This window comes from Rhinolophus sinicus, linkage group LG10, assembly GCF_036562045.2.
Source record: "Rhinolophus sinicus isolate RSC01 linkage group LG10, ASM3656204v1, whole genome shotgun sequence".
NCBI classification, from domain to species: domain Eukaryota; kingdom Metazoa; phylum Chordata; class Mammalia; order Chiroptera; family Rhinolophidae; genus Rhinolophus; species Rhinolophus sinicus.
Genome location: NC_133759.1, coordinates 60,090,798 through 60,101,000, shown reverse-complemented (window position 1 = coordinate 60,101,000; position 10,203 = coordinate 60,090,798).

The window sequence follows — 10,203 nt, the reverse complement described above, 5'->3', positions numbered from 1 at the left end:
AAGTCCCCTAGTATAATTGTGTTTTGGTCAATTTCTCCCTTTAGTTCTGTTAGTAGTTGCTTGGTAGATTTCGGTGCTCCCTGACTGGGGGCATAAATATTGATGACTGTTATGTCTTCTCGTTGTATAGTCCCCTTTACCATTATGAAATATCCATCTTTGTCTCTTGTTATCTTTTTCACCTTGAAGTCTGTTTCATCTGATATTAGTGTGGCTACACCAGATTTTCTCTGGATACCATTTGCTTGGAGTGTCAATATCTACTCTTTCACTTTGAGTCTATGCTTGTCCTTGTAACTGAGATGTGTCTCTTGGAGACAGCATATGGTAGGGTTTAGTTTTTTGATCCAATCTGCTACTCTGTTCCTTTTTATTGGTGAGTTCAGTCCATTTACATATAGGGTGATTATTGATATGTGAGGATTTCCTATCATTCTATCTTTAGTTTTCTGGTAAGATTGTGTCTCCATGGTTTCTTTGCCTTTTTGTTGTTGTCTGTTATTCCTGTGTGGTGGTATTCTATGATGTTTCCCTCTGTTTCTTCTTTTATTACAGTATATGTTTCAGTTCTGGATTTTTTTTTCAGTGGTTACCATTAAGTTTATGTAAAAGAAAGTTTGATATTTAGAGTATTCCATTTTCTTCAGCATGTTTATGTTCTCCATTCCCATATTCCGGTTCAGGCCTTTACTCTCCCCCTTTTTATGTTTGGTTGCCACAAATTGTCCCTGTTGATGGTGGTCAAATTGCCTCCTTTAATATTTCTTGTAGTGAAGGTTGTGTATTAGAAAATTCCCTCAGCTTCTGTATGTCTGAAAAAGTCTTTATTCCTCCTTCATATCTAAAGGATATCTTTGCTGGGTATATTATTCTTGGCTCATAATTTCTCTCTTTCAATAGTTTGAATATTTGGATCCACTCCCTCCTGGCTTGTAGAGTTTCTGCTGAGAAATCTGATGATAATCTAATGGGCTTTCCTTTGTAGGTTACCATCTTCTTTTCCCTGGCTGCCTTGAGGATTCTTTCTTTGTCATTGATTTTAGACAGCTTCAATACAATGTGCCTTGGAGAAGGCCTGTTGGGGTTGAGGTAATTAGGTGTTCTATTTGCTTCTTGGATTCGAGGATCCAGTTCTGTCCACAAGTTTGGGAAGTTCTCATCGACAATTTGTTTGAATATATTCTCTGTTCCCTTCTCTCTTTCTTCTCCTTCTGGTATGCCCATTATTCTTATATTGCTCTTTCTGATGGAGTCAGAAAGTTCTTGTAGAGTTCTTTCATTTCTTTTAAGTCTCAAGTCTCTTTCTTCTTCCATCTGTGTCATTTCCAGGTTTCTATCTTCGATGTCACTGATTCTTTCCTCCATCTGGTCAACTCTACTACCTAAGCTGGCTATTTCATTCTTAATTTCTTCTATTGAGTTCTTAATCTCCAGAAATTCTATTTGGTTCTTTTTTAAAATTTCAATCTCGTTGGTAAAATGCTCATGTTGTTCTTTGATTATGTTTCTGTGTTCATTAAATTGCCTTTCTGTATTTTCTTGCATCTCATTGAGTTTTTTCAGAACTGCAATCTTAAATTCTTTGTCATTTAAGTCACATATTTCCATATCTTTAACTTCCTTTTCTGGAGACTTTTCACTTTCTTTCTGAGCTGTCTTGTTGCCTTGGTTATTCATGGCAATTAATATTTATTATTTCTCTTCCTAGACATCTACAGGAGTGGGTTCTGCAACAGGTTGATAGGAAGAGGTCTTTCTCTTGTTTTCCAGTACTTGTTGGTAGAATGTTTTATTTTCTCTCTGACTGCAGCCCTTTTTTCTCTCTCACACTGTAGTGTTGTTTTCTCTGCACTATTCCAGTTTCTCACACAATGGGGGGATTCCCTGGAAGGCGGGCTTCTCCTCTGTTAACAGTACGCTTGGGTCATAGGGCGCCGCGTCCCTGTGGGGATGTGGAGAGCTTTTGAAGTTCCAAAGCTCTTCCTGCACCAGATTCAGAGCCCGTGTGTTTCAGCAGTTCTGTTTACTCCTGCAGGGATCTGCCCAGATAGGTGGGGACAGGGGCAGGGTGAATTGTGAGAGGTGGCCCAGAGCAATGGTGGCGACCACCACCACAGGCGGTCCTGCTTCCACAGCTCCCTCCCCTTTGCCAGAACTAGTTGGGCTGCCAATCTGTGTCTGCAGAGCACAGTTCTCAGAACTGCAAATATGCTGTTCTTTTGATCTGACACTGCTACTGTTCCGCTCTAGCACTGGGCAGGTGAGGGTGGGTAGAGCTCTGGGAGGGTAGGGAGAAGGCGGTTAGTCTCAGTGCCTATGGCTTCTGTTCTCTGCTCAGCAGTGAGGGCTTAAACCACTGTTTTCAGCCTTCTTTCCTCAGTCTTTGCTCTGAGGTCTCTGCCGTGAGCGTTGGGTTCAACCGTGTTATATGCTGTCCCCTCAGCCCTGTGGGCCATAAGTGGAGCCCTAGCAGTCCGAGTTCTTCCCTCTCCCACAGCTGCAGTAGTTCCGGGATGCAGCGAGCTCAGAGCACTGAGCTAGGTCTGCATCCTGTGCCGGCGTGGCTCTGTCTCTGCACTTCTCCCTTCCCTCCTCCCTGCTCGTGCAATTTGCCCACCTTTAGGTGAATTCAGTAGAAAGCCTCTTCGTCTTGCCTGTCTTCTGTGCAGAAAGTCCTTTGTGGAGTTATAGCTGTTTAATTTGTTGTAAATTCCAGGGGAGATTTCCAGAGGCTCACCTCACGCTGCCATTTTGATGACATCGCTAGATATGATATTTTTCAGTTCTAGAATTTCTAGGTCTTTTTAAATAGTTTTATTTTGCTGCTGAGATTGCCTATCTTTTTTATCATAAAGAATATATTTTCCTTTGTGCCCTTGAAAACAGTTATTATTTGATGCTTTAAAATCCTTATCTGCTATTTCCATTACCTTGTTCATCTCAGGTTTGGCCTTAGCTGATACACTTTTCTCTTGAATATGGATCACAGTTTCTGTTTCTTCACATTTTAAGAAAATTTGGATTTGTGGACAAAAAAGGGGTTCTATGGAAAGTACCTCGTAGGGTGATCTGATCATAGATTCCTAACTGGGCAGTTCATGGTGGGTAGTCACACCCAGGCATGTAACATTTTTATTAAAAGGTTTAAATTTACCTTAAGCAAGCCCTGTCCATTGTTTTTATGCATCTAGGTTAACACACCTTCGAAATAAGCAAACCACCGTCAAGAGAGCACATATCCTGTTAACTATCCTGTAATCCACTCCACACCTTCATATGCACTTCCCACCTTCATGTACTCTTCCTTATGTTCCCTCCTTAATTTCAAATGCATAAAAGAAACTGCAAAACTGTCATTTCTCCTGAGCATTTGAGATCTTGCTTCTCGGCAGTTGTCATCAATTTGGCTCAAATTCTTATAAAATTTTTCTACATTTGTATGTTTCTTACGTCAACAGATTGTGTCCTGGATATTGAGAATGATATGTTAAAGAGCCTCTGGATTCTGTTATGTTCCTTTGAAAACTATTGATTATTTTTGTAAGCAGGAAGTTAATTTGCTGAATTCAAACTGCAAGCTTTTTCTCCCTTGCCGTGAGCAGCAGCTGAAATCTTTTTTTAGTTCTTTTAGCCTTAGCTGGATTGTTGGGAGTCTTTCCCATGCATAAGTGACTTGGAGGTCAGCCACAGATTGGGACGACATTTATACACAAAATTTGGGACTCCCTCTTTGTATCTCTCTCCTTTCTATGATATCTCCCCTCATTTTCCAGCTGCTGTACTTACCCTGAACTCTGACATCTGATTTTCAAGCCAGTACACTGCAGGGCTTTCTCTCTGAGTTTAAGTTGACCCACATACCCTGTTGTCCCCAAAATAAGACCTAGCTGGACAATCAGCTCTAATGCATCTTTTGGAGCAAAAATTAATAAGACCTGGTGTTATATCACATCATATCATATCATATCATATCATATCATATCATATCATATCATATCACATCATATCATATCATATTATACGCAGTCTTATAGAAAAATAAGACTGGGTCTTATATTAATTTTTAATCCTTGTGTTCGCTTTGGCAGCACATATACTAAAATTTTTTAATCCAAAAGATGCATTAGAGCTGATTATCCAGCTAGGTCTTATTTTTGGCGTAACACGGTAGTAGACTAGGTATCGTCCTCAGGCTAAAAGCCATCAAGAAATGAGTGCCATTCCCTTTTTTATCAAGTGTCAACTTCCCTACAATATCTGCTTTCCTCTTGCTGTTCTCCCATGCCTTTAGAAAGCAGTTTTCTTTGGTTTGTCCAGGGTTTATAGTTGCTATCTCCATGAATGTTAGTCAAATAAGAACTGCTCAAACATTACCAAAAGTGGAACCCTCCCACTCTTTTTGTAAGTCTTCAGTTACTCATCTCTCTTCCATTGGTTCAAAAGCCCACTGAGGGGCTGTGTTTTGTTCAAGAGCCCGTGGCTCTATTTCCAATGCCAAGACCTTTGCTATTAAGTGTTTCCTGGACCAGGAACATTGGCCTCATCTGGGTGTTAGAAATGCAGAATCTCAGGTCCCATCCAAGATCTACTATGACAGAATCTGTACTGTAGCAATATCCCAGGTGATTCATATGCACATTAAATGTGAGAAGCGTGGGCATAGAGCACCCTGCGGGCCATAGCATGGGTATTTGGGAAATGTTAATTGAAAGGGTAAATAAATAAATTGTTCAGCTCAGCGTTTACTGGTAAGTGGGGTATATTTTCATTGAGAAATCTTTTTTCTCTCTGATTTTAATGTCAACACCTGGTTTTTGTATATTTTCCCCCTAAGAAAACTCTTCCTAAACTGGTGAGAGATTTGGTTTTCAAATATGCATCTGAACAGTAAAGCAGAGATATTTTAAAGCTCCATCAAAAATGGAAAATATGACCAATGTCAGTCACTTCACTTATAGGAGAATCAGCATCATGTGTGGTTGTAATTGAAATAAGGAATTTTATGAATCAAATCGTCTATCTACTTTATAAAAAAGCTTCCCCCAGCCTCTAGGCTGTAGATAAAAATCTCCCTCAGAAAAGAATCTCCCACTCCCATCCATGCATAAATTCATCCAGATGAAAGCACTCTTCTTCATTGGCAAGCAAAGCTGATGATAATTATGAACCCTGGCAAAGCAAATCCTGTCACAAAAATATTTCTGATAAATGTTTATAGTTTAGAAAGCTATAAAATAATATTCAAATATAGAACATAGAAGAAGCCTGACACAAACCAAATAAATATATCCCCTTTACATTTAAAAATAATTCTACCTCTTTACATTTAAATGATTTTTTTTCACTCTTCTTCAGCTAATGGTGAACTTTTGATATAATTGTATGTATGGCATTCTTTAAAGGAAAATCATAATTTAGAAGCATGCAAATGGAAAACAATGCTAGTGAGCCAAAGTATTGTCAAACAGCAAAAAGTTACAAATAAAGCAAGAAAAAGAGCCTAATCAAGAAGAATTTGTAACACATTCACAAAGAAGCAACAAAAACATGTTTGTGCACCTGGGCCATGGTAATTATTTTGCCCACATACATGAAAATATATAAAAATTCTTAGCCATAATGAAATTCATTAGTCTAACGTCCTCCTTCTTTCCAAGTGATCAGCAATTCCTCTTACCACATAGCAGGCAAAAGCTAAAGGATTTTCACCCAGTGCATTCCTTCATTCACTCACTTATTGAACAAATATTTATTACGCAACTCTTCTGTCTGAATCATCAGTGCCACCTTCTTGTCCACCGGGTGGGTGTGGAATGCTCTAGATTCAGCTTTCAGCCTGGCCTTTGTGCAGAAGCTAGATGCAAAGGCGACAGAGCACCAGGGTTAAAAGAATTACCTCAAATAGGCCTGGCCTTCAGATTATCCACTTATTATCTTTGTGGCCTTAATGAAAAGACTTCTTAATTCTTAGCACCTCATCTACAAAATGGGAAAAATGAGTACCTTCCTTATGAGTTAGTGGGAGGATTAAATGGGAAAATCATGGAAAGGGTTTAGCATACATATACATATTTCCCCCAAAATAAGACCGGGTCTTATGTTAACTTTTTCTCCAAAAGACGAATTAGGGTGTATTTTCAGGGGATGTCTTATTTTTTCATGTACAACAATCTACATTTATTCAAATACAGTCATGTCATCTTCTTCTGGAACATCGTCATAACGTACTAAATGCATCCGTCTGGCTGACGATCTAAAATGGGGCTTATTTTCAGGGTAGGTCTTATTTTCGGGGAAACACAGTAGCATGTGCTCTCAATTAAAAAAAAAATTCCAGATCATGGATTATATTTCTGCTCCACGCAGTGGCATAACTAGGGGGTATCTGTCCCAGCCAGGAGGAGTATTTTATCACTGCCTTTATTTAGAATTGCTGGTGCAGGCTGATAATTCAAAGCAGACTGCCTTTTAGTCAGTTTTATTATTGTTTTCAAATTATCTACAGACATTGCACTCTGCAGTGATGTCTGCTCCCGGGGAAACTGCTGTCAATGCGCCCACTCCTCATACAACCCTGGCTTCACAGTTACCCCGCTGTTGTCTTGCTTTCTGAATGTCCTTACAATTGGTCACAGTCCTTCCTGGAATCACGAGTCAATTGTATACTTACTGGTGAGTTGAAAATGGACTCCGTGCAAACAAGTGTTGAGCACTTCTGACACAGGGTGGCCCACTTCTGCCAGTGTGCCCAGGACTTTTCCCATGTAAGTCCTTTATCCCCTCAGTCCTGTGCAATAGGGACAGCTGATTACCCTGGACATGCCAGGCATTACATAAAGATGGTGAGGAAGGTAAGAAGCCAGTGTTCTAATACCAGGAGTTTGGGTATCACCTAGTGTAACACCAGAGGAGAAAAACTCACTTGTGCGCACACGCATGTTCTTTCAGACCTTGGCTGTCGTGGGCCTCGCCCAGACCCCCGCCTTCAGCATGACACAGATACCCGCCCCCACCCACTCATCACTTCCATACGCCCAAACTCATTTAGCTGAGTGTGGAAGTACAGAGCTTGCAGCCATCTCTTCATGCCCTTTCTTGTCTCCTGTGTTTTGATGTGCCTGCTGAGGGAATGTTCAACATGCTCTGAAAGAGGCCACACAGACGTGCCGCATGAGCCAAACTGATCATTGCATAATTGATAATAGGCCTTTGTATTCGTATTCTATTTAGATTACTGTGTGAAGCAGGTGACAGGTGTTCGGGGAACATTACCCAAGCTGCCCGTTGCCAAGAACATCCTGAGACCAGCTGGGACCAGGAGCCCAGAGGAAATCCCCACAGTAATTTAATAGTTCACAGGGCTTTCGGTTTGTGAGGATTACAGTGAAGAATTAAAATGTTATTGACCACCCACTTTAGAAGGGCCTTTGTGCTTTTCCCTTGATATTTCTACACTTATTATTTTGTTCCCAAGGCAATTGCCACAGGGTGACCAAGATGATTTTTTTTTGCAAAGGGTGTATGTTGCCACTAAATAAGAGAAACAATTAAATAGAAAACAGCTAATAAGGGAGAAGCCTGCTTTGAAAACACCCAATTTAGGGTATGCCAGTTTGTGGGTAGATGGGGGTGGCTAACTTCTCCTTTCAAAAGGTTTGTACCAGAGCCAGATGTTTAAGGAAAATCTTAGAATGCAACTTTCAGGATTAGACGTAGGTGCTGAAACCACGAGACAGAATATTTTACAGGATTTCTTACAACTCATACTTTAGGTTCACAGCTAAATTTTGCAAAGTTGATAGAGCTACAGCCTTATTCTATATTCTAAAATTTGCTTTCAACAGGCCTCACTTTTTGAGTATTTCTCCCCTGCTTTCTCAGGCATTTTGGTTATTTAGAATAAGTTTGGATGAGAATTTATTCATTGGTTCATTCAACAAACATTAATTAAGTGTGCCTACTATATACAACACACAATGGGAGACACAATTCATTCAGTATTCATCCCACGGATCATCTTCTGGAGCATCTGCTATGTGACAAGCTCTAAGCAAGGCAGTGAACACACATCTTGCACATGGAGCTTACATCCCAATGGGGCAGACAGAACCATTTGGTGATACTTGCTGTGGAGAAAAGTAACAAAGAGCAAGGAATGGGTGAGAAGTGCTGGATTAGGGGAGTGAAAAAATGTTTGAGCAAAACCTTGAAAACGGTGAGTGAATTTAGCACGTGGCCATTTGGGGAAAGAATGTTGGTTGGGTCAGGGGAGCCAGGCGGAGGTGCCTGGGATGCCTGAGGCCATCAGAAGGACTGAGCTGCACTGAGTGAAACGCGAAGCCTCTAGAGGGCTTTGAAGAAAGGAGTGAGGTGATCCCAGTCAGGGGCACGCTGGCTACTGTCTGAGAACCAGTGAGCGTCAGCAACAGACACAGAGAGGCTTCTCAGAAGGCTGTCAGGCTTACCTGGGGCAGAGACGCCAATACAGAGAGAAAGACCTAATTCTAGCCCGCAACAAGCAGGTTTGATGACTGGAGAATACAGACCTTTGCAGCATTTTATTTAAACGAAGCAGAATAGAATAACAAAAAGCAAGCTGAAGAAAAAGTGGTTAATTCTAACCACTAGGGAAGGCTTCTTGGAGGAGGTAGTTGTAAAAAGGACTTATTTTTCTGTTCATTCTTTAAGACCTCCTTCATTCCTTCCTCTTTCTCTTCTTCCCTCTCTCCATATGTCCCTTTCTCTTTTTTTCTCTTTTGATGACATCATTTTTTCTTGCCTTAGTAATAGTTAATAGTTGTTGCCACGCAGCATCCTACCCGTCTGTCTCCTTGTACCTGTCCCTAAAGAAAGGAGAGTCTGTGAGATGGATCCTTTCAGAGACTTTGCTTCACCTTTGTGCTTACACCTTATATCTCCCTGTTTGGCCCCAAAACGATGGCTGGTCAGCCAATGACGGGTATGACTCGCCATGGGGGGTAGAGGGCAACCTAAGCCAGGCAGAGCCGCGTGGGGACCAACAGGAGAACCCACAGGGTTGATAGTGGTAGGCACAGCCCCCCACCTTCCCCCGGCTAAGGAGAGCCTCTGCTTCTGTGGCTGCATTCCTTCCCACAACCTGCAGGAGAAGAGATTCAATGATGTGCTCTCCATCTTTCATATGCATATAGGTTTGTCCCTTGGGGAAGTACATACATCCTGAGACTTAGGGATGATTGGCAGGCAGGGGTGATTGGCTTGAATCAGTTTCCAGTTATAATGTATGGGATTCACAGATCTTGAGATTGACAAGCTTTATCTCCTTTACTTCCCCACCAAACTAATAAAAGCTATGTGTAGGCCCCATTCAGGTCTCAGCCCTTGAGGCTGGAGTTCCTTGGCCCCGCTTGCTCTCTATTCTTGACTACTGTCTTTCTTAACCCTGCGCCGCTGTCATCGCTCCCCACAACCCTTGGCGCGTGGGACGCAACAAGTAGTTAGCTAAAGACTATCTTTTATATCAACTTTACAGCACCTTACTTACTTTTACTGGTCTCAAATCTGCTATAACTTTACTTTTCTCTCCTAAGTTAAATAGAGTTCAGTATATTGGATACTGTTTTAAAGATTTTAAGCACTGAAAGCTGTATTTTGATGTTCAAAATATGACAATTCATTAAACTGATTAAAATATAATTTGGAATGAAGTGGGAGGGAAGTATAGATGGAATTCGATTTTCAGAATGTGATACTGTCTGGAGCTGGGTGGGACGTACAGAGGTTTAATGTGCCATTCTCTACATCTGTGAATGTTTTAAGTCTTCTCTAATAAAAGGTTTAAAAACTTCCTTAGATCATTCTCATGAAAAACTGCCATCCGTGATACTAAATGTTTGGTATCGTTCAAAAATTATCTCTGAAACTTTTTGTTGGGAGCTGATTTCTGAATGGAATTGTGTATGAGGGTGAACATTTCAGGAAATAACTATTTAAAATACATGAACAGGATGGTGCAGAGTTTCCTTTAAATCTTGATGTGACTTAGTGATATACCAGCTCTTGTTTTATACTCTTAGTTCCATAATATTGTCTTTCATTTTGATAATGTATATCTAACAGAGGTCATTTGAAATAACTGGCACTGCTTGAAGCAGTTCTAGAATAAGGCAGATCTCCATCATCAGGGACCAGCATGTAATAGGTGTATAACAGATGTTGGGCAGC